Source organism: Lithobates pipiens, unplaced genomic scaffold (assembly GCF_037356315.1).
Source record: "Lithobates pipiens isolate NorthernLeopardFrog02 unplaced genomic scaffold, aLitPip1_a1.2 Scaffold_22, whole genome shotgun sequence".
Taxonomy (NCBI): domain Eukaryota; kingdom Metazoa; phylum Chordata; class Amphibia; order Anura; family Ranidae; genus Lithobates; species Lithobates pipiens.
The window spans coordinates 243209328-243229335 of record NW_027507784.1 but is presented as its reverse complement, the minus strand read 5'-3'; the positions used below and the strand labels follow the sequence as shown (position 1 = coordinate 243229335).

General features: G+C 47.0%; 1 protein-coding gene across 1 annotated transcript in view; it reads right to left on the bottom strand.

Moving 5' to 3' along the window:
* The window catches only part of LOC143924555 (multidrug resistance-associated protein 1-like), a 435651-nt gene that overhangs the window by 122043 nt on the left and 293600 nt on the right, over window positions 1-20008 (bottom strand). The window lies entirely within an intron of this gene.

Sequence of the window (20008 nt, the reverse complement as noted above, 5' to 3'; positions counted from 1 at the left end):
CCAATATTAAAAGTTATTTGTTATCATATGGTTTTAAATTGTGAGGCCAGTACAGATGAGACAGAGGTCTGTGTCATAAACTAGAAGTGACCAGAACTGTGTGACTGCGACAGAGTGAACCAGACATAAATAGGTGAAAGTAAGTTTATTAAAGTAAATGCATATAAATGTGAATACACCACCAATACAAACTGAGTGCACAAACCAAACAACCAAACAGTGAAGATAAACAAACAAACCAGCATATGTAGCAAAAGGGAGTACCAGAATCGTAGTCAAGCCAGGCCAGGGTCATAAATAGGAGGTCAGCAGATGAGGGGACAAGGAGAAAGGGATCAGGTTGCAGGATAAGGTTCCAGGGATGCAGAAATAGATAGGATCAGGTACAACAGGTTCAGGAGGCAGGGGGCAGGAGCCAGGAGCCAGGAATCAAGGTTCAGGTATCAGGTAACAGATAAACAGGCTGCAGGTCAGGGCACAAGGACAATAGCAGGGCAAGGTGTGTGTGCACTTGCCGGGTATTTATACAATGGCTGCTATCAGTCATGTGACGCCTGACTGCAGAAGGTAATATCTGCTCCACACTGCCAGGATCCCTCCACTGGTGGATGCCAGTACTGCGGACCAAAGATGACATAATTCCAGCAGGGAAAATCTGTTCTGACAGCTCCAAACTGCCAGGAGACACCTGCTGGTGGATCTCAGTACTGCACGCCAAATATTACCAGCGGAGGGAACCTTTCCTGACAGTTCCCCCCCTCGAAGGAGCGACCTCCGGATGCTCCAACTAGTGGTTGCTGGGGAAAGTCCATTGCGTCAAGCTGGGCCATGAGCAAAGTCACATCAGGTTGGGTAATAAGTACGTCAAGCTGGATAGCAGGCACAGGAACCTCAAGCTGAGTAGCAGGCACATCGAACTGGGCAACAGGCACATTAAGCTGGGCAGCCAGCATGCGCACATCAAGCGGGGCAGCTGGCAAATCAAGCTGGGCAGCAGGTACGGGCACATCAAGCTGGGCAGCAGGCACGGGCACATCATGCTGGCCAGTGGGCACTTCAAACTGGGCAGCAGGCATGGGCACATCAAGCTGGGCAGCGGGCATATCAAGCTGGTCAGCGGGCACATGCACATCAGGTTGGAAAGCAGGCACTTCAAGCTGGGCAGCAGGCATGGGCACATCAAGCTGGACAGCTGGCACAGGCACATCAGGTTGGAAAGCAGGCACTTCAAGCTGGGCAGCAGGCATGGGCACGTCAAGCTAGGAAGCAGGCACGAGCACATCAGGTTGGGAAGTGGCACATCATGCTGGGCAGCAGGCATGGGCACATCATGCTGGACAGCGGGCACATCAAGCTGGGCAGCGGGTACGGGCACATCAGGTTGGAAAGCAGGCACTTCAAGCTGGGCAGCAGACACAGGCACATCAAGCTGGGCAGCAGGCACTTCAAACTGGGCAGCAGGCATGGGCACATCAAGCTGGTCAGCGGGCATAAGCACATCAGGTTGGAAAGCAGGCACTTCAAGCTGGGCAGCAGGCATTGGCACATCAAGCTGGGTAGCGGACAGGAACACCTCAGGCTGGACAGCAGACAGAAGCACATCGAAACGGGAAGCTGGTACATTGGACCGGGAAGCTGGCACATCAGGCTGGAAGGCAGGCACCGAGACATCAGACTGGAAGGCATCAGACTGGAAGGCTGGGACATCAGACTGGAAGGCATCAGACTGGAGCAGGTTGGTTGTTGTGGAAGCAAGTTGGGTTACTGGCAGGATCGCGTGAGTGGGGAAGAACTTTTGTTTCTTCTTTGGCTTAACTGAAGGAGATCTGTAGGTGGCTGTAGGACTGTAGGTAGGAGGTGAGGCATACTGACACGAAGGGCTGGGATATGGTAGAGAAGAGGTAACAGTAGCTGGGGGAAGATCTTGTGGGTTTGTAGGCAGCGGAGAGGAGGCACGTGGGTTGAATGCAGGATAAGTACAGGGAGCAGAAACTGGATATGAGTATTTGGTTGGGAGCAGCGTGTACTGGGCTGCAACTGAGGTTGACATGGCTGATGGGGAAACATACATTTGGGTAGGCTGATGTCTGATGGCAGAGGTGGTTTGTTTTGCTGGGGCTGATTGCACCAAGTCAGACCATGCTGAAAGTATAGGTTGTATAAATTGTAGTTTTAAGTCTCCCTGTCCAACAAAAGACTGAGCAGACACAATGCACTCAGCAATCACCTGTGGGGAACAGGCTGAGTAGTGTTCACAAAAATCAGTAGGATCATTTTCAAAAAGCCATACTAAAGATACAACCTGATTCATATTAAAAGGAGGAGTGAAATCATCATGGCCATCTGGGATACAGGGCAGGGCCAGCTCAGTACAGATCTTGATCAAAGGCTGCACCTCCCCAAACAATATATAACCCTGATCGACCAGGGAGTGAGCCAAACGGATAGCTGCAAACAACTGGTCACTAGACCATCCTTTCAAAGCCTGGCGGCAATAATCACTACTTTCAGATGCCAGCAGAGAAAAATAAATAACCTCATCAGCATTCATGTTTGCAACCAAACTGAAGCAAAATGGTTCCCCTGTGCAGCCACTTCTGGTCAGGAGTGGCCCTGGTATTCTGTCATAAACTAGAAGTGACCAGAACTGTGTGACTGCGACAGAGTGAACCAGACATAAATAGGTGAAAGTAAGTTTATTAAAGTAAATGCATATAAATGTGAATACACCACCAATACAAACTGAGTGAACAAACCAAACAACCAAACAGTGAAGATAAACAAACAAACCAGCATATGTAGCAAAAGGGAGTACCAGAATCGTAGTCAAGCCAGGCCAGGGTCATAAATAGGAGGTCAGCAGATGGGGGGACAAGGAGAAAGGGATCAGGTTGCAGGATAAGGTTCCAGGGATGCAGGAATAGATAGGATCAGGTACAACAGGTACAGGAGGCAGGAGGCAGGGGGCAGGAGGCAGGGGGCAGGGGGCAGGGGGCAGGGGGCAGGGGGCAGGGGGCAGGGGGCAGGGGGCAGGAGCCAGGAATCAAGGTTCGGGTAACAGATAAACAGGCTGCAGGTCAGGGCACAAGGACAATAGCAGGGCAAGGTGTGTGTGCACTTGCCGGGTATTTATACAATGGCTGCTATCAGTCATGTGACGCCTGACTGCAGAAGGTAATACCTGCTCCACACTGCCAGGATCCCTCCGCTGGTGGACGCCAGTACTGCGGACCAAAGATGACATAATTCCAGCAGGGAAAAGCTCTTCTGACAGCTCCAAACTGCCAGGGGACACCTGCTGGTGGATCTCAGTACTGCAAGCCAAATGATCTATATTACCAGCGGAGGGAACCTTTCCTGACAGCCTGTCATTTTATATATTTGCAATCTCTATGGAAAATCTTTATTTTACCCCATGTGATCGCCACTGACCAATGGCGTTGCATTGTGTAGCATTTAGGCTCCGTTATCATGGCGGCGGCTCCATTTTCCTGATGACGTGCACCTGAGCACGAAATGCACTGAAAACGAGGCTTGAGACGCTTGAAACTGTTTTTACTTCCACTCCCAGCTGAGACGAATGCTGCGCTTCCTGCTTCACATACCGAGTGACAGACCGGTAGCTGCCTCATCCCTCAGCTGTGCCGCTATCTACTGTACCTTATATAGACATGCAAGTGCTTTTTAATAAAGACAGTATTACACTATATTGCCTCTCTGTGGCTCGTTTATGGGAGAGCCAATTTCCACAGATTTAAGGAGAAGGATCATTGGCTAGCGCTCTTATAGTCCATTGAGAAATAAAGTCTGTCTACCGCAGTTGCTTCATTCTCAGATCGCTGATTTTAAATGTGACAGCAGCTGTGGGGGAGAGGAATCCAGCTCACTGTAATGGGGGGGGGGGGGGGGCTGGGTGGTGCTAAGTAACATGTTACACCCATTTATGGGGTGTAAATGTTGCAAATGTGCGTTGTGTTTTAATGAGACCTTTAATTGTTGAGTGAAATCCTGGGTTGGATCATAATCCAGGTTTCTGCACTAAGTAGCATTTGCCAGTTGCCTTTGGCCCTCATGTATGTATTTGTTTGTATCCATCACAACTGGTTCTCCTTTTATTTGCTGGTTTTATAACTATTGTGCAAATAAATTATAACCTTTCGCTCCAGTGGTGAAAAATAATATAACATTTTCTATTGCTGGGTGGATATCAGATATGTAACTCGACGTCTGAAGCTGTTAATATAGGTGTCCTGCTTAGAGCTCCGCTCCGGGGACGTTCGCTCTGCAGAACCAGTACCAGTGGCGCAGAAAAGCAGAAAAACCACCAGTTAATCATTCATAAAGCCCTCAGGTACTGTTATTATGGTGCTAAAGAGCACAAAACCAAAATTTAAGGCTGGTAATACTAAAGTGCCGCCCCAGCCGACATCCAAGATGGCGGCAGCAATCTCCTCCAAGCCCAGCACTTCACAATCTGCCAAGCCATTCAAACTTAACATTAACACTCTGGATGTTACTGTTGAGTCTGACTCAGATACAGGAAGCTCACAGTCAGTACTTCAGTCAGATGTATTTAAAAAAAATTTAACATATACTACAAAAAGCTCTTAAACAGACATCTGACCACATTACTGATAAGCTGACAAGAGAGATTAGAGAGCTGGAGTTAGAAATACGAGTGGATGATATTGAATGCCAAACACAGCAACATATTTCTGAATTTAAGAACCTTAAGGAAGAATATGCTTTACTACAGTCCTGTTTAGAGAACCAAGAGAATAGGGCAAACTTGAGGATTATGCCGCGTACACACGATCAAACAATCCGGTGGAAAAGTCCGGCTGACTCGAGTCCGCCGGACAATCCCCCCGTGTGTGGGCTCCGGCGGACTTTTTTTTACCCAAAAGTCCGGGGGGGGGTGGGGACATCTCCCGGCGATGTCCCTATATAAGTCGCCGCACGCCACGTGCCTGTCATTGTGGCCAGAGGCAGCGACGAGTCAACAGCTCAATAAGAGAAGAACAGAAGAAGAGAAGAACAGAAGGCGGTGACAGCGGCGATAGAAGACCGGGCCACCGCTTGTAAAAGAGCTAGAAGAAGGCACGGAGGCCCGGCAAGAAGAACCGAAGAGGGGGACAAGACCCTCCGCTAGTAAAAGAGCTAGCAAAAGAGCAGAAGATAGCGGAGGAGTCCAGAGAGAAGACCCCTGAAGACGGCAGAAGACCCCTGGAGCTGTGCAATAAACTATTTTTAACCCTTGTGTGTTGTGTTTTTTTTTACATTTTTTTCACAGGTGAATGGGTAGGGGTACATTGTACCCTATGCTCATTCACATAGGGCGGGGGGCTGGGATCCGGGGGCCCCCTTATTAAAAGGGGGCTCACTGAGTCCGATAAGCCCCCCGCCCACAGACCCCGACAACCAACGGCCAGGGTTGTCGGGAAGAGGCACTTGTCCTCATCAACATGGGGACAAGGTGCTTTGGGGTGGGGGGGCCGCACGGCCCCCCTTCCCCAAGCACCCCATGTTGAGGGCACGTGGCCTGGTATGGCTCGGGGGCGGGTGCTCGCTCATCCCCACCCCCTTTCCTGACCAGCCGGGTTGCGTGCTTGCATAAGGGTCTGTTATGGACCTAGGGGGGGACCCCCACCCCGTTTTTTCGGTGTAGGGCTTACCCTTTAAGTCCATACCAGGTGACGGATCCAGCGACGCTTCATTTGCTGGTTCCGGCTACCTGGAGCCGCACTCAAAATGAACAGGCTTTCCTCCGTGTGTGGGGGCAAGTCCGTTCATTTCAAAATTACGGCGGATAGTCCGCTGGAAAATTCACGTGTGTGGGCAGGTCCGCTCGTTTGGACAGTCTGGCGGAACTTTACGGCGGTTTGTCCGCCAGACTAAGTCCGCCGGATAGTCTGATCGTGTGTACGCGGCATTAGAGGTATCCCTGAATCTGTCTCTGATGTTGAAGCCACTATTACTGCACTTTTACTGCACTGTTTCAGGAATTACAACCTAGTATTCCTATAGAGAGATTATAGATGGATAGAGTGCACAGAGCATTGGCTCCATGCAAACCTAATGGCCTTCCTAGGGACATAATTGCCAAGCTACATTATTATCGGTCTAAAGAGCAATTTCTTGCAGCAGCCAGAGGAAAGGCCTCCCTCATTTTTCAGGGTCATGTATTTCAACTCTTTTCAGATCTTTCTCCTAACACAGTGGCTAAACGATGCACACTCAAACCCCAGTTACAAATACTTCATAGTCATCAAATAACTTATCATTGGGGTTTTCCTTTTCCTCTCAGATTCACGCATTTAGAAACCAGATATGTCTGTCGCTCTTCAGAGGATTTGCAGTCAGCCTTGATTGAAATGGGCTTAGTGGACCAAGAATCATCTAAAGATCTGTCTCAGAAGATCAGCCTCCAGATCCCCTCAGCAAAATGTAGCAGCAGACTCTGACCCATCTACCCCATCATGTCAAAATTTACATAAGCGTGGTCACTTTGATAACTCGACCCCTAATAACGAAGACTCAATGGAATGATTTCCATTTATCTGTTAATCCATTTCTTTCATTCAGACCCCCAGCAATATACATTGAATAAGGAACTATCTCTTTACAATACTACTGTTACAAGTTCATAGACTTGTAGTCTGGTCTTTATTTCCAATGATTATATTAATAATCTTTTGTGAATATTTTTTTTTTATTACCAGTAATTTATTTATTTTTTAAGTTTTACATTTTGCGTTTTTCAGACTGATTGTTAAAGTCCCTCTTAGCCCTTGTGCACACGGTCGGGGATTCCGACGGAATGTGTCTGATCGGACCGTTTTGTCGGATATTCCAACTGTGTGTGGTCTACATCGGACTGTTTCATCGGATACTCCGACGGACCAAGTTTTCCAACTTGTTGGTAAAATATTCCGACAAAATGCTCTGATCGGACATACTCCGATCATGTGTAGAGAATTCCGATCGGACAAAGTGCCACGCATGCTCAGACCACATTCCTACACCAAAGTTATTGGCTACTAGCGTGAACGTAGTCCCGTCGTAACGAAATAACGTAATCACGTCAGATTTTCCGACAACTTCGTCCGACCGTGTGTATGCAACAGTTTCAAACAAAATCCGACGGATAAAATCCGACGGAATTGGTTGTCGGAATCTCTGACCGTGTGTACAAGGGCTTCCGACGGAAACAGTCCGATGTAGACCACACACAGTCGGAATATCCGACAAAACAGTCCAATCGGACACATTCCGTCGGAATCTCCGACCGTGTGTACAAGGGCTTAGACTATTATCTTCTAATACCAGGCTCTGTTTAATGTACAGAGTCCTATCCATTATATAAAAGATTTTTTTTTTCAATATGTTGTTTCCTTTATTATAGTTACCAAAGTGGATAATCTAATGGCTGGTAGTGACATAGTTTTGTTTGCGTAAAAATTGTGCCAATTACTACAGTTTATAGTTGATTATTATATGGTTCTTGTGGTTCTTTGGTGAAGTTCACCCTTTGGGAACTTCTTGCTGCCCCCCTTGCCACCTTCAGACCCTCGCTATTATTATGTGGGATTCTGATGATGGCTTTGGAGCTTCTTGGAGTCTTTTAATTACTCCTTTGAGATGCTTCCATACCCTAATGTTTTGCTACTATTTATCATTTGGATATTATCATCTTAGGGTCATTCGATTGCTAATTGATCTTCCTTATTCTGTCCTTTCTTTTCCCATTTTCTCTCTCGGGGCGGTGATCACAGCTCTAGTCATTAATTGTGTTATTCATGCTATGATAGTCATTTTTGATTTGTTATGGCTCCTATAAACATTATGTCCTTGAATGTACAAGGGTTTAATATTCCACATAAACAAACTAAAGCAATGTGGTCTTTTTCAGCTAAGAAGGCACACATAAATTGTTTGCAAGAAACCCACTTCACTGACAAGTCTTCCCCTAAATTTCTATCTGCTTCATATCCACAATTTTATACTGACTCTACCACAGTTCAACAACGTGGGACTCTTATTGGGTTCCATCGTTCTATGACATTTTCCCGCGTAACACAACTGAATGATCCAGAGGGAAGATATATACTGCTCACACGTTATATATCCGATATAGCTATTACAATTGTATCATATTATGCCCCAAATAAAAAAACTGAATCTTTTTTATCCCATCTTCTCCAAATTGTGGAAACACATACGTTTGGTACCATTGTCCTATGTGGAGATTCAAATGCAACGGTTTTTCCTTTCCTGGATAAGTCCTCTCCAGGCCCCAGTACTAGTTCCATTCAATTAACTCTCCAACATCCACTTACTAACACGGTTTGGTAGATACATGGTGTTTACTTAATCCGACTAGTAGGTGTTTTACACATTACTCCTATCCGCATAAATCGTTTTCAAGAATAGACCATATTCTAGTCCCTTCTAGCATGATTCTGGAAATTTTATCCTCTAACATTCTCCCCTTTACATGGTCAGACCATTGTGCAATATGAACTACTATTGCTTCTCCAGTACCCAGGTCACATGATACCACATGGTGTATTAATGACTCTACACTAACTCATCCTTCCCATAGAATTGAGATTGAAGGAATACTAAACGACTTTCTTCTAACAATACGGGAGATGTTTCCGACATTACGTTCTGGGAAGCCCACAAAGTGCTCATTCAGGGTAGATTGATACAACAAGCAACAAATCTTAAACGTATGTTTACAAAGTTGGAAGCTACTTTTAACCACTTCAGCCCCGGTAGGATTTACCCCCTTCCTGACCAGAGCACTTTTTGCGATTCAGCACTGCGTCATTTTAACTGACAATTGTGCGGTCATGCGACGTGGCTCCCAAACAAAATTTGCGTCCTCTTTTTCCCACAAATAGAGCATTTTTTTGGTGGTATTTGATCACCCCTGCATTTTTTATTTTTTGCGCTATAAACAAAAAAATTGCGTAAATTTTGAAAAAAAAAACATTATTTTTTACTTTTTGCTATAATAAATATCCCCAAAAATATATAAAAGAACACGTTTTTTTCCTCAGTTTAGGCCAATACGTATTCTTCTACATATTTTTGGTTAAAAAAAAAAAATCGCAATAAGCGTTATTGATTGGTTTGCGCAAAAGTTATAGCGTCTATAAAATAGGGGATAGTTTTATGGCATTTTTATTAATAATTTTTTTACTAGTAATGGCAGCGATCAGCGATTTTTATAGTGACTGCGACATTATGGCGGACACATCAGACAATTTTGACACATTTTTGGGACCATTGGCATTAATACAGCGATCAATGCTATAAAATTGCATTGATTACTGTAAAAATGTCACTGGCAGTGAAGGGGTTAACCACTAGGGGGCAGGAAGGGGTTAAGTGTGTCCTAGGGGAGTGTTTCTAACTGTCTGGGGGATGGGCTGTGTGTGACATGGACACTGATCGCTGCTCCCAATGACAGGGAGCAGACGATCAGTGTCCTGTCATTAGGCAGAATGGGGAGATGCTGTTTATATCGACATCTCCCAGTTCTTGAGCTCTGTGACATGATCGCGGGTATCCCCGTGGCGATTGAGTCCACGGATCCTGCGGGCATGGTCACGGAGCTTGAGGCAGGTGCGCGCACAGCGGGAATTTTAAAGTAATGTACGGGTACGTTACTTTGCCCAGCCGTGCCATTCTGCTAACGTGTATATACGGACAACGGTTGGCAAGTGGTTAATAATTGTCACTCTGCTTTTCAGTCATCCCCGAATGCCACAAATCAAGCAAAACTTGATAAGGCCCGGCTAGATCTAGATCTATTTTTGACTGATTCTGCAGACAAAATCATACGTAAACGTCAACATGTTCAATACCTTAAACCTGACACTCTCATGGCAAGAAGTTTGAAATCAATAAATCAAATACGGACTTCCTTAAGGTTGAAAATGTCACAAGATGCCTATACTAGTAACCCAACTAAAATACTAGAGGTGTTTCAGTCTAATTTGGCCAGAGTTTATTCCTCTGTTCAAGATTTCAGTCTGACCAACGCAGACACCCTTTTTTCCAAATTCATACTCCCTAATCTAAATGGTAAACAGCGAAAACGACTTGCGTGCCCCATTACAAATATTGAAGTTCAGACCGCTATGAAAGGATTGAAACTACATAAAAGATTTTGAGCAAATTTTGACTCCAGTTTTGACCAGAGCCTTTAATTCACTTTTGACAGGCCACTCGTTTTAATCTGAAACACTAACATCTATTATAGTTATGATTCCAAAACCCCATTCAGATTCTACTTCCTGCACTAACTATCATCCTATATCCCTCCTTAATTTAGACATTAATTTACTATCTAAGATTCTGGCATCTCGATTGAACAATATCATAGGCCGACTTATACACTGGGGCCAAACTGGTTTTATACCTAAGAGACAGGCAGGAGATAATATTAGACGAACCCTCTTACTCATTCATGCAGCTAAATCTAGACGTATTTCAACTTGCCTTCTATCTTTAGACATCAGAAAGGCATTTGACTCAGTCACTTGGCCCTAAATGCATTATATGCTCCAAAAATTGGGTTTTGGAAACCATTTCCTTACTTGGGTCTCTTCCCTATATAACAATCTGAGGGCTTATATTAAATATGCTGATTACAAATCAGAAAGGCACGGAATTAAGCCAGGGGCTGGGTGGAGGGCCGGACATGACGAATGCTGAGGGAAGAGCGTAGGGGGTTAATAAAATAAGGATAAGTAAGGAGGGGAGGGCGGAGAGAAAGAAGGAAGAAGGGGGGCGGAGCATGATAAAAGGAAGGGGAGGAGCTGAGACGGCAGCGTGGTGGTTCAGTTTAACAGGAGAGTTGCCAGAGGGAGGACCTGCTCCGTGATTGTGCTGCGTTGTGCGGTAGGCGCGCTGTGGGCGGCGGGGATCACTCAGCGGACTTACTCAGTGGGACTGTCTGGACTCGGTTGGGGGTGTCCTGAGCGGCGGGGGGGTTTTTTGCTGTACAGCGCAGCGGGACATAGCATGTCGGATCTGGACGCGCTGTTTTCGCGGCTGCAGGCCGCGGCGGCGTCACGTGGGGCGGACTGGCTGCAGAGCCAGGTGGCGGCCATTACCGCTGCGGCGGGAGGGGGGCCGGTTACGGGGGGGTACCAACTCCACGCGCTCGGCGGTCCAGGCCGCCGGAACGTTTTTCCCCAGGCCCCTCCACCAGAGCCCAGCGCCACCCTAGGAGCCCGGTGACGGACCCGCCGGCCCCCCCTGCAAAACGTTCGGGCGCCACAGTGCCTGGGGGGTCCGGGCGGAATCCTCTTCATGGGCGGGGCTCGGGGAGCGAGGCTGGAGATGCGGAAGGAGCCAGCTCCCCGCCGGCGAGGTCAGTGCAGGAGGGAACGGCGGTCGCCCGTGGGAGCGCGGCGTCTTTGCCGCAGGGGGGGACCCGGCGGGGGAGACGGAGTGTCACGCCTGTGCGCCAGCAACCAGACGCTGCGGGCAGGTCCGGACGGACGGATGGGAGAAGATTGGCGGCTGAAGAGAGGGGGAGAGCTGGGGGACCGGTGAGGAGTCGGATGGCGGCGGTCGCACGGAGTGGAGCCAGGGGACGGGACGACGGTGTGCGGGCTTCTACAAGCAGTTGTCGATCCACGGCCGCTGGGGTGGAGTCGCCCGGCAGGCTAAACACGCCTCTGCTACGGCAGGAGAGCGTTCGGAAGGTGAGATATCGGGTTTGGAGGAGGAGATTCGGGACGGCGTCGCGGCGGCTGGAGCGGCTGGAGCATCCGGAGCGGCGGCTGACGGGAACGGAACCAGGCAGCCAGGTAAGACTTTACATCTCTCGCATAGTGCTTTTGATGATGCTTTGTGTGGGATTGTTGGGGGGGATGTGCGGGCTACTGGGGGTGGTGTTGGGCATGACGCGGTGGGCCCGTGGGGGGCGGGCGGTAAGCCCGCCACCGGCGGGTCACACGATCATTTCCAATCCTTCTTGGGGGGAATCCAGGTTCTGATTCAACGGTTTGCGGCCGGGGCCACGGGGGTCCACCCAGGGGCTGCTCCTTGGGTTGGGGGTCCGGGGGGACACCTGGGGCTGGGGTGGCAGACGCAGGTGGGCAGCGTGCAGGTTCAGGGGGCCCCGGTGGGGGTGAGCGCGCAACAGGATGCGCAACGGCCGGAGGGGACTCCGCGGGAGGAAGGCTCTGCACCTTTGGCAGCGGATCCGCCGGTGGTCGTGCCCCTGACGGTTTCAACGACGGGGGACGCTGGGGTAAGTACTCCGGGGGTGGAAAAGAAGGGGGAGGCGGCAGCGGTGCCCAGGGTGGATGTGGTTAGGATAGCGGACGCCGCGAAGTGCGAGGTGTATGTGTGCTATGAGGGGCCGTTGGGCGCACATCTGAAACAGGAAGTGCGGGACAAGATCACCAAGGGTGAGTATGTGGAGATATTTTCCTTGCTGCCCCTAGAAAAATTTAATCTGGATAGGGTCAAGCCTGATGACTCCAAGAAGGACGACGAGGAGAAGAGGCGGTATAGGCTTATACCGCAGAATTTCTCGAACTGGCTGCACGCGTTCGCCATCATGGCCAGCGTGATCGGGCAGGGTGTTTTGCCGACGGCTGTCGGCGGCCACGGCGGGAGTCTCTGTTCCGACTCATTTCGTTAGATTGACCAGGGAACATAGGGAGGATTTGCGGGTCTGGCACACGTTTTTGGAGGATTACAACGGACGTTCTGTGTGGATGGATGGGCCGGTGAGTAACTTCGACCTGGAGCTGGTGACGGATGCGGCGGGGTCGACGGGGTACGTGGCGTATTTTCAAGGTCGGTGGAGTGCGGAGGCCTGGCCGCGGACTTGGGTAGAGGAGGGGTTGACTAAGAACCTGGTTCTGCTGGAGTTGTTTCCGGTGGTGGTGGCTTTGGAATTGTGGGGTGAGTCCTGTCGGGACCTTAAGATTAGGTTGAATTGCGATAATATGGGAGTCGTGCAGGTGATTAACCGGATTTCGGTTTCTTCCCCTCCGGTGATCAGGCTGCTGCGCCACCTGGTGTTGAGGTGCCTGCAGATGAACATATTTCTGTATGCCGTACACGTTCCGGGGGTGGAGAATAACCTGGCCGATGCCTTGTCTCGATTTCAGTGGCGGAGGTTTCGGGACTTGGCTCCGGGAGCGGCGAGAGAGGGGATCCCCTGCCCAGCATGGCTTTGGACAACTGCTTTGGGATCGCCGCGGGATGGATCAGGAGGTCGGTGAGCGAGTCGACTTGGTCGGCGAACAGTAAAGTTTGGAGGGAGTGGCTGGAGTTTTCACGGCTGGCGGACGCCGGGCTGGGGGGTAGGGGGGCGGACAGTAGTCTGTTGGTTTTGTATTTTGTGGTGAGGCAGATGGAGGGGCGTGGGTCAGTTTCTGGGATTGAACGAAAGCTGGTGGCGCTGGCATTTTGGTTTAAGTTGCGGGGAGAACCGGATGCGACAAAAGGTTTCTGGGTACGGCAGGCGTTGAAGGGGTACAGGAAGGGTAATCAGAAGACGGACGGAAGGAGGCCGGTGACTTTTGTTATTTTGCAGGCGGTTTGCCGGCAGTTGGGGGGTTTGTGTGCGTCCGGTTATGAAGCTCAGCTATTTCGAACAGCTTTTTCCTTGGCCTTTTTCGGGGGTTTCCGGGTGGGTGAGCTGGTCAGTCCAGCGAAGAATGTTGGGGGGGGGTTTGTTGGGTCAGGATGTGGCATTAGGGGAGGGTTACGTGTGTTTGAAACTGCGTAGGTCTAAAACGGACCAGAAGGGGAAGGGTGTGGACGTTTGGTTGTATGCATTGCCGGGTTCAGAAATCTGTCCGGTGAGGGCGGTGACGGAGTTCATGAGGCTTCGTCCACAAGGGGAGGGTCCACTGTTAGTGCATCGGGATGGGAGTTTCCTGTCTAGATTCCAATTTATAGCGGTGTTTAGAAAATGTTTGACGTTGGGGGGGTTGGACGGGGCGCAGTTTGCTTCCCACTCCTTCCGCATCGGGGCGGCCACAGAGGCTGCCAGATGCGGGTTGGACGAGGCTGCGGTAAAACGGATTGGGCGGTGGGAGTCCAGGCGTTTCAGGTCCTATGTTCGGCCGCACTTGGTGTAGGCTGTTTTTCCGGTGTCGGGGGGTGAGTGGGGGGCTTGTGTAAGGGGGTTGTTGATTTTTGTCTGTGTCGTTTCAGATGGAGGTTTACCTCGTCTGGATTCTCGGACACTCCTATGTTTTTTGGGGTGCCAGGCGAGCAGATGTCAGGCCGGAAGGACGTCAGTTGGGGATCCCGCGTAGAGAGGCTTGCATCAGGTGGTTGGGTATCCCGGGGATGAAGTGGGGTAGGGTCATACCTGAAATACACCGGTACGCCAGACTGGATAGGCCCCCTGATGTGCTGGTTCTCCATGTTGGGGGGAATGACCTGGGGATTAGGTCCACTCGGGAGATAATAGCGGACGTGAAGTGTGATTTTCTCATGCTTCGGAGGGATTTCCCAGGTATGGTCATAGTCTGGTCTGACATTGTAGCACGCACGGCCTGGCGGATGGCACGGTCTGTGGTCCGACTTAACAAAGCCCGTATTAAAGTTAACAAGGTTTTGGGGGGGTTCATCAAACGTAATGGAGGTTTAGTGGCGCGCCACGTGGAGTTGGAGGTTAACGTGGGTATGTACCTTCGGGGGGATGGGGTCCATCTGTCGACAGTGGGCATTGACCTTTGGGCGTTGGGGTTGCAAGATGGGATTGAACGGGCCCTGCGGGTGTGGAGGGGCCCTTAAGGATAAGGGGGTCATCCTTGCGGGCTGTGGCGGTGTCTTTTGGTCTTTGATGGGGCAAAAGGAAACAGATGATGGAAATGTGGGGGGGAGCTCATAGGGATATGGGCCCTCCCTTTTGGTGTATCCCAGCGGAAGGGTAGGCTGGAATACGGGATTTGGTGGCATTGCGGGAAGGTGGTTGTCTCCAGGCTTATAAACGGCCGGAGGCCTGGTATGAAAAAGTTGGTCCCGCAGTGGAATGGTGGAAAAAAGTTATGTTTAAAAGGTGGAACGTGGTACCGTCAAAGACCAACTGACTGGGAGTTCTTTTAAAATTACCGTTACCAAACAGTTGATATATATTTATATATATATATTTAATAAAGTTATTTAAGTTATTGGTTTGAAGAGTGTTAATAAAAGGCTGCTATGGCCATTTATACTCCAACTCCTGTGTGGCCTGATTATTTGGGTAGAAGGTAAAAGTTAAGAGAATAATGGTATAGGAATCATTAGAAGGGAAGAAGGGGTTATTACAAAGGGGAAGTAAAGTACGGAGAGGTATGTCCCTAATGCATGGGTCATGCAATGATGGATATTAGAAGAGGCATGAGACAGGGTTGCCCCCTTTCCCTGCTGCTTTTCGCCTTACTTATGGAACCCTTAGCACAATTAATTAGAGCCAATCCAGACCCCAAAGGTATTGAATTAGGTGGATATCATAACAAAATTTGTCTCTTTGCAGACTATATTCTTATTTTCTTATCACATCCCCACATTTCTGCCCAAAATCTTCTAAATATACTCGATAAATTCTCACATATTTCTGGATTATATGTAAATCACACAAAATCAAATGCGTTAAATATCTCTCTATCACAATCAGACCTTCAGCAGGCTCAAATCTCTCTACCATTTAATTGGGTATTTCGTCAACTACCATATCTGGGAGTACATATCACATCCTCATTTTCTGACCTTTTTCGCAGCCAACTATCTACCCCTACTGAAGAAATGCACAGGATTTATGAAACAATGGTCCTCTCTTCCATTATCATGGTTAGGACGAATAAATGCTATAAAAATGTCAATATTACCAAAGTTCTTATACATGTTTAGAGTACTTCTTGTCTCTTTACCGTCATACTTCTTAAGATTCAAACAACATAAAGTTATGTCCTTCATTTGGAGTAATATTAAACCTTGCATATGCAAGTCTACCCTTTATCTTAGCAAAACGCGTGGGGCGTTGGGATTACCAAACTTCTCCTCTTATTACTAAACTAAATATCATTCCATAGAGGAAATACCTTTGTGGTTGGCTATCGAATCTATTGAGAGTGACCCCATCTCTGTTGCTAACCTGTTATGGCTTCAATCTAAAGATAGATCTCATATAACTAACCCCATTACGAAACATTCGTTGGCTATTTGGGATAGGTTTGGTAAATCTCATAAGCTTCAATCAACACATAACCCCCTCCTTTCCTTTCTTGGGAAACCCAGCCTTTTATCCCGCTTTGAAGTTTACGAAATCTTTCTCTGTATGGACTTCCATGAATTTGATTAGATTTTATAAGCTAGTCTCTGCGTATACTTTTCAGACATTTCCTATGTTACGTACAAATTATGGGCTCCCTGGTAATGAACTTCAGGTACACCACTTAATCAAATATCTGAATTGGAACGTATTTGTATGAGTGACCCACACGTTAGAGGGAAAATTTCATTAGTATATCAAAAACTCATTATTACTCCTAACAATGTACTTTCCCCATATACTGCTAAATGGACACAGGATATAGGACAAATGTTTGATATCAATGACTGGTCTAATATCTGGTTAACCACCAAATCAGCATCTCCTAATTGCTTTGCTTTGGAAACTAACTTCAAGGTTCTGGCGCGTTGGTATCTAGTATCAGCTAGAATAGCAAAATTTACTCCATCACACCCTAATAATTGCTCCACACCAGGTACCCACTTTCACATATGGTGGCAATGCCCGGTGGCTCAAGAATTCTGGAAGAATATTTTGCACTCTTTTTGCTTAAACCGGCTACACTCACCCGGACTCAATTCCAATTACTTGTTCAAATTAATACTGCAGCCAAACAAACCATTGCCAAGGCATGTTAGTCCAGTACTCTTTGTGGTGGAAACCAAACATAGAATGAACAAGGCTCTCATTTTTGCTGAAATGACAGCCATCGAAGAAAATAATATTAATAAATTCCGTATGATTTGGCAACCATGGGTTAAGCACTTTTTTTCTTCTGCTTTTGACCAGTCATTGTTGTTACCCTACTAGAATCCATGTTTTATTTATGTAATATTACTTATTCATATTGAGAGCCTCATATTGAGAGCTGGGTCGCCACCTCGGGAGATTTCTTTTTTTCTATTCTTCTCTTATTACACTCTGTTATCATAAGGCCGCGTACACACGCGCGGACTGTTCGCCCAACTTTGTCCGTCCAACAGTTTCGGCAAACAGTCCGCTCAAACTTAGCATGGACGGACATGGCCACAGACGACGGACGAACAGTTTGCTGAAACCGTGCGCGATGACGTGAACGGCGCGTACGACGGGACGAAAAATACGACGTCCTATACACTGCAATGCAACCTTCCGACGTGGAAATCCTTTCTGAGCATGCGCGAGACTTAGTTGGCCGAACAAGCCTACACACGAGCGAACAGTCCGCTGAAACCTTGTTTCAGCGGACAGTTTTTCGGAATTTCCGTAAGACCTTGTTCGTCCAACTGTCCGCTGAAACTGTCCGCTGAAGCCCCACACACGAGCGGACTGTCCGCCCAAACACTGTTCAGCGGACAAGGTTGGGCGAACAGTCCGCGCGTGTGTACGCGGCCTAAGATATCCTTAGTATGAAGGGCAAATCAATATATTCCTTACCTGGTAACAATACTATTATATTGCCCGAATTTTCTTATTTTCCTTTCTCGTTTATTATACAAACAACAATTTTGGGATACCTTAATATTTTACTTATTGCCTTATATCTTATTAGTATTGTATAATGCTTTTTTTTTTCTTTTGAGGATTTAATTTTTACAATTTTTATCTTTAAAATTGCTACACTTAACTAATAATTAGTAAGGAGTGTGTTACACCCTTATATATATATATATATATATATATCACATAATCTTATTACTATTTTTAATAACATTTCTAGTTTATGGATTAACATGCCCCCACCCATTCACAGTTTGAGCCCCTATGGGGTGGATGGGTGTCTGGAGGCATGTTTTACCAACTTTCCACATCATTTTTTACTTTATTTTGGATCCTTGCATTTATAATAACCTATATTGTATCCATGAATCTTAATGTTTCCTCTCTTGTAAGATTAATTATAAGTGTGAATGTATATATACTATTCTATTGTTTTTATATATGTATCCCATGTTACACTACTTGTTATACAAATTTAAATTTCAATAAAAATGTTGAACAAGAATATAGGTGTCCAGTTTGGTGTGATCAGATTACTTTAATTTCTGTGAAAATATTCTTTAAGTCTCAGCCTACTAAAGAATTCCTCTATATCCAAGAACAATTGTAAATGATCCAATTTGGTGGTTGCGCAGAATGTAAGGCCTTTGGAAAGGACTGTTATTTCTGGTTCAGAAATGTTGTGATCTGACATACGCTGTATTGATGATTCCAAGTTCCTCTGTTATATCCACATTTTCAGCGAGGTCAGAATGTTCAAATTGAATATTTGAGATTCTGGATTGTCTTCCAGGTCACTGTAAGCCCTTGTACACACGGTCGGAGATTCCGACAACCAAATATGTCGGATTTTGTCTGTCGGATTTTGTCCGACGGATCTTGTCCGAAACTGTTGCATACACACGGTCGGACAAAGTTGTCGGAAAATCCGATCTTTCAGAACGTGATGACGTAATTTCGTTATGATGGGACTACGTTCAGGCTAGTAGCCAATAGCTTTGATGTAGGAATTTGATCTGAGCATGCGTGGCACTTTGTTCGATCGGAATTCTCTACACATGATCGGAGTATGTCCGATCGGAGCATTTTGTTGGAAAATATTTCTGGCAAGTTGGAAAAGTTGGTCCGACGGATATTCCAACGGAAACAGTCCGTTGCAGACCACACAGTCGGAATATCAGACAAAACAAACTGATTGGACACATTCCGTCGGAATCTTCGATCGTGTGTACAAGGGCTTAGAAAGGTGTGTAGATGTGTTGGTTTTATGTTGTTTGGGTTACATAGTTAGTAAGGTTGCATAAAGACACCAGTCCATCCAGTTCAACCTGAGTGAGTTTCTACAATTGTCCCTATCCCTGTACATTGCACACTCACATCAGTCCCTACCCTCAAGGAGCCCACAATCCAAGGTCCCCAATTCATATACTAGGGCCAATTTTTTGGACAGAAGCCAATTAACCTACCTGTATGTCTTTGGAGTGTGGGAGAAAACATGAGTACCCGGAGGAAACCCACACAGGCACAAGGAGAACATGCAAACTCCAGGCAGGTAGTGTCGTGGCTGGGATTCGAACCAGCGACCCTTCTTACTGCTGAGAGTGCTACCCACACCACTGCGCCGTTGTATCCAAAGAGTTTGCTTTTGGTATAGTTTTCGTTTTTTGGAGGTTTTTTTTTGCTTCTTATGAATGGGAAGTTTTTGCAGTTACCTTTGTATTGTTTCCATTTCATTTTTAATTTGGTTAGTGTTGATAGCATCCTATGCTACCAGTTTGAATGACAGGCACCGCAATAATCCCTCTTTTCCCAAACATTCTTCTCTTCTTGCATCCTATGCTATCAGGGTTTCAAAAACCCACTGCTTTTTCTTCCTGATTGTTATCCTTTTACCATACAGTTTGTGTATGAGATTGTGCCTTTGTCTCTTGCTGGTATGTTTACAAAGTCCTTTTGCATATGTAGAGGTAAGTATATTTGCACAAAGCTTTTTAATTCAGGGGGCATTAGGTATGAGATTCCTCTTTTTGCATCTTGAAAAAAAAAGATGTCACTGTTGATTTGTGCTTCCATTGCGATCAGGTTGGTTAACTGCTTTTTCATGAGGCTATATACAGTATCTTCAATAAGCTCACAGAGATGTAACAAATCCTTCTACATATGTTGTACCTTTTCATCTGCAGCCCTCTTTTCTCTACAGCTGTTCAAATTCCACAATTTTTACAACTTGTCTGAGTTTTCAGACAGTAGGGCGGG